We start from the raw sequence: 9,599 nt of genomic DNA, 5'->3' as shown, positions 1-9,599 counted from the left end.
CTGCCTCCCAAGCGCGGGGATTACAAGCGTGCGCCACCACGCCCAGCTCTGAGGCTGGCTGTGAACCTGTGATCCTCCTGTCTCAGCCTCCCAATCCTGAGATTACAAGCATGCACCACCACGCCCGGCTTAGGCAGTCCTTCTTTACACAGTTCCACACAGCAGACCATGGAGAGGACACAGCTCGGATGCACAAGAGGCTCGTGTACACATGTGCCAGATGCCTAGCTTTGCATCAATTTTCATTTAAAATATTACTTATCTTAGTTACTGAGTTTTCTAGTTTCCTCTTAAATTTTGTGCCTGAGGCCACTCAGTTCTTCCTAGTCTTAGCTCTGTATGAAAAAGCTATTATTCCAATCATGTTTTGGAAAAATAAGTTTTAGCTCAGGGATATTAGCTAACTTATTCAAGGTTACAGAACTGTAATGTAGGTCCAGGTCTGTGTGACTTCATACCATTATATTGTGGTATTTTAATTTATGGGCTATATAGGAACATTCCATTAAGATCTAGAAAGTACTAAATTGGGTGCCGTGGTACACACATCTGCAAATTCCAGTATTTGGGAGGCTGAGATAGGAGGATGAAGGTTCAAGGCCAGCCTCAGAATCTTAGACCATGTTTCAAAATAAAAAAAAAAAAGAAGAGCTGAGTTATAGCTCAGTGATAGACCACCCTAGGTTAAACCCCCAGTACAACACACACACACACACACACACACACACACACACACACGCACGCACACACACACAGGTTTACAAAGTATTTTTTAAGCTGGATATAGTGATGCACGCTTGAAATCCCAGTACTTGGGAGGCTGAGACAGAAGGATTGAAGGTTCACAACCAGCCTCACCTACTTAGTGAGGCCTCTGTAAATTAATTAGTGAGACCCTGTTTTAAAGTAAAGGGTATTTTTTTTTTTTTTTTGGTGGTACTGGGGTTCCTGGAAACCCTTCTAACTCCGGGCTACACTCCCAGACCTATTTTTAATATTTATTTTATTTGGAAACAGGGTCTCTTAAAGCCAGCGAGGCTGGCTTCAAACCAGCGCGATCCTCCTGTCTCCACCTCCCAAGCTCAGGGATTACAAGCGTGCGCCACCATGCCCGGCTAAAATAAAGGGTATTTAAAAAATAGGGTTGAAGCCAGGCGTGGTGGTGCACGCTTGTAATCCCAGCATTCGGGAGGCTGAGACCTGGAGGATCGCGGTTCACGGACAGCCTCAGCTACTTAGTGAGGCCCTTTGCAACTCAGTGAGACCCTGTTTCAAAATAAAGAATTAAAAATTGGGCTGGGGGTGTAGCTCGGAGGTAGAATGCCCCTGGGTTCCATCCCCAGTCTCACACACACACACACACACACACACACACACACACACACACACAAATAGAATTGGGAATGTAGCTCAGAGGTAGAATGTCCCTGGGTTCAGTCCTCAGTAACACACACACACACACACACACACACACACACACACACACACAAGCACACACACACACACACACAGAAACAAAGTATTATTTCGTATTATCTTTTTAAATGTTGTGTATCTTCTCAATGTATTTAATTTTGCATTAAATGCTTCCATAATTTAGACATTCTCTTTTTATTTGACCAAGCATTACCTGTGAACAGGGGTTTGATGAAAAATCATTACATTTAAGTATCATGTGCAGCATGCCCCTGTCTGAGTTATCTGTGTGTTTCTCGTGAGTCCGTGGCACAACAGAGAACATGTTTCTGTTTCTTGAACAAGGAACCTGAGGCTCCCGAGTTAACGCTTTAGGGAATTCCACACTCATTTCCACATAGCATACAGTTCCCAAGATGCTTCTTTAATGCTAAAATTGGTGGGCGTGTCCATGTTTCTGGAGTGGAAAACCCGAGGGAGAAACTCGGCACATTCAATGAACAATGACTTAGGTGTGGTGGCACACTCCTGTAATCCTGGTACTAGGGACGCTGAGACAGGAGGATGGCAGGTTTGAGGCCAGCCTCAGTAATTTAGCGAGATTCTCAGCAATTTAGCGAGACCCTGCTTTAAAAAATATATATACAGTAGCTGGGCGTGGTGGTATAAACTTGTAACCCTTGCTTTGGGGAGGCTGAGACAATAGGATCACGGTTCACCGTCCGCATTAGCTACTTAGTGAGGCCCTTTGCAACTCAGCGAGACCCTGTTTCAAAATAAAGAGTAAAAAATAGGGCTAGTGGTATAGCTTGGAGGTAGAATGCCCCTGGGTTCCTTCCCCAGTACTGGAAAAGAAAATTGTGCTGGGGATGGAGCTCAGAGATAGAATGCTCCAGTAACTACCCCGCCAAATCGACAGTGAGATGATAATGGGGCTTCGGGATCCAGTGAAGACTGTTTTAACATCCTGTCAACCTGTTCCTTTTATATAATTCAGAAGCGATCGGAGAGCCTCCCGTGGCTAGTCATCGCTGGGCACTTCTCCGCGGCCACCTGAAGTGGGGAAATGGCTTATTTGCTCTGGGTTTGCTACTGCCATAATTTCTTCTCCTTCAGTGTGACCCCTCCAGCGGGAGGAGTGCCCCTGCCCCTCTTCTTTGCGCGGTGTGAAGCCGTCGCCAGCAGGGGGCGCCCTCGGGGCTGGCCCCGCCGGGTCGAGGCGTCCAGGACCAGAGGATGCTGACCGGGTGGCCGGCACCGCAGTTCACCGAGGTCAGCAGCAGGGATGGGGATTCAGACAAGATCCCACTCGGTTTGAGGAGAGAAGTGAGACCAACCTCCTCCAACTAGTCGCTCTGCCCTTGTCTTCTCAAACTCCTCCAAACCACAGAGCCAGAATGGTCTTTGTCCACTTCAGTGACTTCCCTTAGGAGAAATCCCACAGCGGAGCCCACCCCGCGGCTCACAGCCTCCAGCCCGACCCCGCGGCCCGCCTTCCGCAGAGCGCCCCCTTCTGGGGAGAGATGGACTCACCCCTCAGCGCTGTTTCTTAGTGAGTCTTCACGTGCTATCTAAGGCCTTCTTTTTCTTTTCTTTTTTGAGGTACCGAAGATTGAACCCGGGGGCATTCTACCTCCGTAGCTACTTCCCCAGCCCTATTTTTTATTCTTCAGTTTTGAAACAGGGTCTCACTAAGTTGCGTAGGGCTCACTAAGTAGTTGAGGTTGGCCAAGAACCTGTCATCCTCTTGTTTTGGCTTTCAAGAACTGGGATTACAGGCGTGCGTCACCATACCTGGCTGTAAGGAAAAAAAAAAATTTATACTGGGGGTTGGCTTTCTACCACCAAATCACACCCCCAGCACTTTTATTTATTTATTTATTTTGGTACTGAGGGTTGAACCCAGAGGCATTCTACCTACAAGCTACATTCTCAGCCTTGATTCTATTTCTTATTTATTTATTTATTTATTTATTTATTTATTTATTTATTTATTTTGCAGGTCTGGGGATGGAACCCAGGGGCTACAGCCCCTGCCCTATGTTTATTCTTTATTTTTTGAAACTGGGTCTCCCTGAGTTGCAGAGGGCCTCGCTAAGTAGCTGAGGCTGTCCGCGAACCGCATTCCCCTGGTCTCAGCCTCCCAAATGCTGGGATTACAAACGTGCGCCACCACGCCCAGCTTCTATTTCTTATTTAGAAACAGAGTCTCGGTTCTTCCGGTGGCGATGGCTGCGGCTGTGGCTGGGGTGCTGCGAGGGGGTCTCCCGCCCACCCTCCAGACTGTGCTCTATGGCTCCAAGGCCATGACCCACCACCGTCGTGCCATGCACTTTGAGCGGCAGAAGCTGGTGGCTTTGACTAAGTACATTTCCCCCAAACCTGCCACCAACCCCAGGTGCCTGCCACGTCCTCCCAGCTCTCCCACGGAGGAGACAGGACTCCTCCGGCTCCTCCGGTGGGAGATAGCAGCAGTTTTTGGAGACAACCGAATGATAGCTGTCTGCCAGAAGGTGGCCTGAGTGCAGGGGACAAGCCTGTCATGTGGTACCATCTGTGGAAGCATAAGATCTTAATGGAGGTCTTTCCCAAACGGGTCCTGAAGCCCTTTCTGGAGGATCCCAAGTACCAAAACCTGCTGCCCTTTCCGTGGGCCACAACATGCTGTTGGTGAGTGAGGAGCCCAAGGTCAAGGAGATGGTGCCTTTCCTGCCGCTGCTAGGTGGCTGCATCGACGACACCATCCTCAGCAGGCAGGGCTTCATCCACTCTGCCAAGCTGCCCAGCCTGGCCCTGCTGCAGGGGGAGCTGGTAGGAGGGCTCACCCTCCTCATGGCCCAGACCCACCCCTGCTTCAGCACCAGCCATCCAGCTGACCTCCCTGTTGGATCAGTACGTCAGACGCAAGGGAGGCTGTCGTGGCAGCCAGTGGAAAGCCAGATTCTGACCCTGTTTCGGACTCCTAGCCAGCCTGTTTTGCCCAGCCCATAAATACACTCTGCCTGTTGGAAAAAAGAAAACACACACACACACACACACACACACACACACACACACACACAGAGTCTCATTAAGCTGTTGAGAGCCTTGCTAAGCTGTGGAGGCTGGCTTTAAACCTGTGATCCTTTTTTCTCAGCCTCCCAAATACTGGGATTACAAGTGTGCGCCATCACACCCAGCTCCCTCAGCCCCTTTTTAAAAATTGCTTTTTAGCCAGGCGTGGTAGCACACACTTATAATTTCAATACTTAGGAGGCTGGGGCAAGAAGATGGCAGGTTCACGGCCAGCCTCAACTACTTAGTGAGACCCTCCACAACCTACTGAGACCCTGATTCAAAATAAAGAATAACAGTAAGGCTCAGAGGTAGACTGTCCCTGGGCTCAATCCTCAGTCACACACACACACACAGACACACACACACACACACACACACACACACACACCCCTTGCTTTTTATTTGGAACAAAGTCTTGCTAAATTGCTGAGGGTCTTGCTAAATTGCTGAGCCTGGCCTGGAACCTACAGCCCTCCTGTCTCAGCCTCCCAAGTACTGGGACTGTGGGTGTGTGCCATGATGCCTGGCTGAGGGCTGTGTTAGAATGCACGTCCCAGCCTAGGAGACTCTGGTGAACCTGAGGTGGGGTCCAAGAGGCTGCATTGTAATCGATCTCCTGGCCATACCTACCCCTGTTTGAGCGGCCGTGGTGGCGCACACTTGTAATCCCCACGCTTGGGCGGCGGAGACAGGAGGATTCCGCAGATTCAAAGCCAGCCTTAGCTACTTAGTTAGGCTCTCAGCAACTTAGTGAGACCCTGTTTCCAAATAAAGTATAAAATAGGTCTGGGAGTATAGCCCAGAGGAAGAAAAGACCCTGGGTTCCACCCCCAGTACCACAACAACAAAAAAATTGAGAACTGTTCTAGTTTCATCTGTGATGGACAAAATCCCACTGTTTTTGTGTTCTCATGGACTGCAGTCAAAACTCCTGCCCAAGAATTTCTCATTCTGAGAACTCCTCTTCTGGGGAGGCTGAATGGATATGGTGGCCTTTCCAGGACTGGTTTTTAAAATTTATTTTTGGTACTGGGGGCTGAACCCAGGGACATTCTATCTGTGAGCTACACCTACATCTCTTTGTATTTTGAAACAAGTTCTCACTAAGTTGCTGAGGCTGGCCTCTAACTGAGATCCTCCTGTCGCAGCCTCCCATATACTGGAATTACAGGCATGTGCCGCCATGCCCCAGCTTACAGGACAGTTTTTTAGCGCTTCCTAATCCTTCCTACCTGAGAGCCCATCCTCTAAGGAAATCTCTTTGCATTTGGCCCAGACTCAGTAGGAACAGTGGCTTTGTTCTCGGGAGACAGAGTCCTCCTTTGCAGAAGCCAGCTTTTCTCCCAGTGTCCTCTGCCCCCCCCCCTCCCCAGGCTTCTTTCCCTGTGTGCGCCAGGGACTTTGCAGATGTGATAATGAGGGTCTAATTTGCTGTACTGACAGATTAAGTGGGGAGCTGAGCAGCTCCCTGGGAAAGCAAATGTTGGCTGTTGCTCAAGTCGGTTCCTCGGTTCCCCTTCCTCTGCTACCCCTGACTCAGCGTGAGCCACTTAGGCTGCCTCCACTTTGTAATGAAGGCTAATGAATGCCTAATGGATGCTCTTGAACAAACAGGCCTTATGGGCTAGAGTGAGCCTGGATCCCCTCCATCCCCATCCCCCTGGGAATGAGGCCTGCTGGGAGCCAGAACAGGTGAAGGCCCCTCAGCAGCTCCTCGGCCCAGGGGCCACAGGGCATCCCTTCCTTTGAGAGGATCAGGCCCCTGCAGCCAAGGCTCCGGATTGACCACATCTTAATTTGGAGCTAGACACTCGGAAGAAGCAGCTGCCCAGTGAGGCCACCCTCCCTCCCTCCCCAGCCTCATGTCACCTGATAACAGGAGGAGAGGGCAGTGTCAGCCCCCACCCCGTGCTCTTCTGTGCTTTCAGAATAATCTGGTTTCAAAGGAGAGAACAGATGGATTGCATTTCCCTAACTTTTAGCTGGTTCCAATGTGCAAACAGTTAAGATCATAATGTTAACATTTTCTCTATGTTTTATGTGCATATAAAGTATTCCTGAAGAATGTGCTTTTGAATGCGAAGTTTGATCCAATTACAATTTTATAGAGTTTATAAAAACATAAAAAGTATGCTTTCTGGGTGTCTGAGACCCTGTTGGCCTTTACAGTGAACTTGGGAGCTCACAGGGGGCGGGGTGGGGGGCAACAATTACCACCATGTCAAAGAGGCCTTCTGCAGCTTAAAAATGATGAGCCATTATGTAAATATGGAAACATCCCATAGTCTCTTGGGGTGAATGAGATACCGATGAATGGAATTAAAAACAACCCTGTGGTCTTGGATCAGATGAGAAATGGTTGCTGTTTTCTGTCTTTGAAGACCTGTAAAATGAAAATAAAATAAAATAAGAAAAAGAATCTTGCAAACGTAACTTCTGGGGTTTAGAAGACCTAAGGTGACTCATGCAAAGTCAGTTGGCTTCCCCATCCGTGGGGAGAAGAGTCGGCTTCAGGGCAAGAGGTGCCCGTTCCCTGCCACTGCACACTGTGAGCAAGGGAAAAGCTCGGCTTCGTGGGGAGAACGTGCCAGAGAAAGCTCCCGGAATGCGGAATGCAGAAGGGGCTCCTGCCAGTCTTATCTGCATTCTACCTAGGCAAATTATTTTAGCAATTTGGGCCTTGACCCCTTTCCTGTTAGCCAACACTTGAAGACCCCCAAAACTAATCCTCATCCAAAAAGGGTTAGGTTTGAGATCTCTCTTCTAGCTCTAAAGTGCTATGATTACTCCCCATCCCCCCCACAGCCCCCAGCATTAATTTCCAGCCACTGATGTCCATGAGGCAACCATCAGCATGTCTGGAAGGGGAGGCATCCATTAAATTAAAGGGTGTCTGGCGCCCAGTCCCCAGTCAGAGGACTTGCACAACCAGCATGTATCTGAGGAGCTTCGCATCCTGTATTTTCTGGTTCTGTATGAGTAGTTCAGAACATTAACAGCCCATTCCCATTAAGAGATGTTGATTGGGAATTGTTCTGGATAGCAGTCAGGGCTTCCATGAGACTGTCAAGAACAGTTTTGTTAAGTAAATGTAGATCGGATTTCTTTCCAGGGACTGGTCCAGCTCCTGAAGTTTCCCTGTGGCATTCAGGTGTCCAAGGAGGGACTTTTTCCATTGTGCACATCTGGGAAAAGTCCTCTAGTTCTGGAGAAATGTGAAGTCGTCTGGTGAGAATTGCTTTGCTGCTCTGATCTTGGGCTGTATCATTGAATAGGGGAATTTCTGGCTCTCAGAACCAAAGGAAATGTGGAGATTGTCTTGTGTTACGTACAAAGAAAACACGAGACTCAGAGAGGTCAAGAAACCCGCGTCGCACAGGCTCTTGGGTCAAGACCCCTGATGTTTTCATATATGCTTCCATATGTGGGATTTGAGGAGGTCCGAGTGGCTGAAGCCAAATGAGGGTCAGAGGGCAGATGAGGCTGCTTAGGCCTGCTGTAACAAACTACCACAAACTCGGTGGCTTAAAAGAATTGCAATTTAGCCTCGCACATTCTGGAGGTTAAAATCTATAATCAAGGTGCCAGCAGGACCGCACTCTCTCTGAAGGTTCCAGGGAAGGGTCTTTCCTGCCCCTTGCAGAATTCCTTGGCCGTGGCAGATAACCTCAGGCTCCATTGCCTTCTGCTTACACATGGCCTTCTAGATCTCTGTGTGTTCTCATTGCCATTGTAGTTGGGTCATTGCCATCATGGTCTTCCTCCTCCTTCTTTTTCCTCCTCTTCTTGGTACTGAGTGAAACCCAGAGGCATCCTACCTCTGAGCCACACCCCCAGCTCTATTTTATATTTATTTATTTATCTGAAGATTGAACCCAGGGGCATTCTACCTCTGAGCTTCATGCCCAGCCCTTTTGTTATTCTTTATTTTGAAACAGTGTCTCACTAATTTTTTTTTGTTTTGTTTTGTTTTGTTTTTTTGTGGTACTGGGGTGGAACCCAGAGGCTTTCTACCTTCGGGCTATACTCCCAGACCTATTTTCTATTTTATTTGGAAACAGGGTCTCACTAAGTTGCCGAGAGCCTCACTAAGTAGCTGAGGCTGACATCAAACCTGTGTGATCCTCCTGTCTCAGCCTCCCAAGCGCGGGGATTACAAGCGTGCACCACCATGCCCATCATGTCTCACTAATTTGCAGAGGGCCTCCCTAAATAGCTGAGGCTGGCCTCAAACCTGCAACCCTCCTGTCTCAGCTTCTCAAGTCCTGGTATTACAAGCATGTGCCAACACACCTGGCTATTTTTTGTTTCGAAACAGGGTCTTGCTAATTTGCTCTGGGTTTCTCTATGTTGCTGAGGCTGGCCTCAAAGCTGCAACCCTCCTTTCTTAGCCTCCCAAGTCCTGCCTGTTGTACAGTTTGACACAATGGGTTACACCCTCCAATTTGAAGGCTTCCTGGCTTCCAGGATACCACTTACTTTTGCTCACTTCTCTCTCACTGGCCGCAGCATCTCAGTTTCCTTCATTGGATCTCCTCATCTTTCCAGCCTTGTAATGCGACAGAGAGCTAGGACAGAGTCATCCCTCCCCTTTTTCCTTCTCTCCATTCTACTCTGCTCTCATCTGGTAATAGGCTTGTTAGAGTTTGCTCATACTTTGATGGCTATCTGTGTTTCAAGCACCTTGTCTCAGTGTCTGACTAGGTTTTTCAGTGTATGGCTTGGGTCAGGAATGTCCCCCCAAGGCTCATGTGTTGAAGGCATGGTCCCCAGTACAGGAAGGTTCAGAGGTGGGCTTGGCCTTGGTGGGGCCCTGAGGACCATGCATGTCTCTGACTCTTCCTTCTCTCTCTGCTCCAGCTGCCATGACATGACAGCAAGATCCCTTTCCCATGCCATGTACCCTCTTCCTGCCTTTGAGGTGACTATGGACTGAATCTCTGAAACCATGAGCCCAAATAAATCTTTCCTTCTCAAGGTTGCTCTTGTCAAGTATTTTGGTCACAGCAATGGGAAAAGCTGACTAAAACAAATACTTTCTAACTGTTATGATTCCCATTTATTTTTCTTCAGTGTTGGCCTCTCCACTTCATTACAGGCTTACAAGTTGAACTCTCAGTCGCCAT

At 48.7% G+C, this 9,599-nt stretch overlaps 1 pseudogene across 1 annotated transcript; it reads left to right on the top strand.

Moving 5' to 3' along the window:
- The first annotated feature begins 3,644 nt into the window (after positions 1–3,644).
- LOC308273431 (large ribosomal subunit protein uL10m-like) lies at positions 3,645–4,382 on the top strand (annotated as a pseudogene). The gene has a single exon. The product of its transcript is annotated as a large ribosomal subunit protein uL10m-like (transcript).
- The last annotated feature ends 5,217 nt before the right edge of the window (positions 4,383–9,599 follow it).

Source organism: Muscardinus avellanarius (assembly GCF_963383645.1).
Source record: "Muscardinus avellanarius genome assembly, chromosome: 14".
NCBI lineage: Eukaryota > Metazoa > Chordata > Mammalia > Rodentia > Gliridae > Muscardinus > Muscardinus avellanarius.
Note: the sequence above shows the minus strand (reverse complement) of the source record. Positions and strands in the feature narration are given on the sequence as shown.